This window comes from Crocuta crocuta, unplaced genomic scaffold, assembly GCF_008692635.1.
Source record: "Crocuta crocuta isolate KB4526 unplaced genomic scaffold, BGI_CrCroc_1.0 scaffold1133, whole genome shotgun sequence".
NCBI classification, from domain to species: Eukaryota; Metazoa; Chordata; class Mammalia; order Carnivora; family Hyaenidae; genus Crocuta; species Crocuta crocuta.
The window spans coordinates 638,888-641,052 of NW_027530366.1; positions in this window are offsets into that span (position 1 = coordinate 638,888).

Genomic DNA, 2,165 nt, shown 5'->3' on the forward strand with positions numbered 1-2,165 from the left:
CCACTCCCAAAACAATATTCACACCAGCTTTATCCACAATATACCAGTCACCACACACTAGAAACAACCCAAATGACTATCACCAGGTGAATGAATTTTTAAACATGGTATATTTATTACAGAGAAAACCTCCCAGCTATGGAAAGGAACAAACTACTGATACATGCAACAAATATGGATAAATCTCAAAAACGTGATGCTAAGTGAGAGAAAGCAGACCAAAATACTACAAAGTGTATAGCTGTATTACATAAACATCTAGAAGATGTAAGACTTCTTTATATATCAAATCTACTGCGGTTTTGTCATATATTGCAAGTGCTCCTTGCAATTAGTCCTTCTAATTTTCCTTGGAATGTTATCATTTTAAAAAACAGAAGTTTAGGGGTGCTGTGTGGCTTAGTCCGTTAAGTGTCCGACTTTGGCTCAGGCCATGATGTCACAGTTCGTGAGTTCGAGCCCTGCATCAGTGCTGAGAGCCTGGAACCTGCTTCAGATGCTGTGTCTCCTTCTCTCTCTGACCCCCACCCCACTCACACTCTGTCTCTCTTTCTCTCAAAATAAATACATATTTAAAAATTTTTAACAATAATAAAATAGAAGTTTTTCTTTCTTTTTTTATTTATTTCTGAGAGAGAGGTGAGCCGACTGAGCCACCCAGGTGCCCCAGAAGTTTTTCTTTCTTAAGCCAAACAGGTAAAGACAAATATCATATGATCTCCCTTATATTGGAATCTAAAAACAAAACAAAACAGACTCATAGATACCAAGATCAGTGAGTGTCAGAGGTGAGGAGTGACGGGTAGGAAAAATGGGTGAAGGGGATTAAAATGCAGAAGTTTTACATTTTTATATAGCCAAATCTATATTTTTGTGTCCTTTATTGTTTATCTCTTTTTAATGTTTATTTATTTATTTTGAGGGAGAAAGAGTACAGGAGAGAGAGAGCAGGCATGCATGTGCATGCAGAAGTGGGGTAGGGGCAGAGAAAGAGAATCCCAAGTAGGCTCCAGGCTCTCAGCACTGAGCCCTATGATATAGGGCTCGGGGCTCAGTCTCACAAATGGAATCATGAGATGATGATCTGAGCCAAAATCAAGAATCGGATGCTTAACCAACTGGGCCCCACAGTTTCTTGATTTATCATTATGGCTAGAAACTTTCCCTCCTCTCAAGATTACAGGAATATTCACCTATTTTCTTGTAGGTTGCTTATGGTCTTATTGTTTGTCATTCTTGACCACTTGAGCATTGTGGATAAACCAAGTTCCCACCCTGGGACCATATCTCAGCTCCAACCCTTATTTACTAGCTGTGTGACTAAGGGCATCTCCAGATTCCTTCTTTAAAAAGTGGGGACAGGGGCGCCTGGGTGGTTCAGTCTATTAAGCCTCCGACTTCGTCTCAGGTCATGATCTCACAGTTCGTGGGTTCGAGCCCCGCATCGGGCTCTGTGCTGACAGCTAGCTCAGAGCCTGGAGCCTGTTTCAGATTCTGTGTCTCCTTCTCTCTCTGACCCTCCCCTGCTCATGCTGTCTCTNGACAAATAATAGTTTCCAACTTGCAGGGTTGTTTTCAGGATTAAATGAAATAATATATGGAAAGCAGTTAGCCCTGCACTTAGCATATAGCTAGTACTTGAGAAATATTAGAGACTGTAATTGGACATTTTTGGCTTGGATTGCTCCGTATACAAACAGCCTGATGATTTGAAGTAAATCTCCATAGACACGGAAGGTAGATAGATGTTCCCTCTCCCTATCCACCGGTGGCTGGGGTAGTGGGGATGTGGCCCGTCAGATGCTATCACTCCCTTTGGATTTTGGAACTTCAGTATTATAGCACTGCAGGGGAGAGCAGCAATGGTTCCTGAAGGTCTCAGTAGCCAGGCATCCAGAAGAACAGCACCAGGTCTCTGGAGGGGACCACACACTTTCAGCATCCTAAGCAAGGCAGTCCTGTGGCATGATCTTGACTGTGCTTGCTTCCCTTGGTTCCTACCCTTTTCCTGAGGCTGGTTCTTTACAGTTCCACTCACAGTGAAATCTCCAATAGCCTTCCAACAAAGTCCTTTTCTGCTTCAGTTACAATTGGATTCTATGGTTTGCAACCAAGAACCTGATTAGGTTACTAGGACTTAGCTCTGGGATTTACTTTGGCGGATG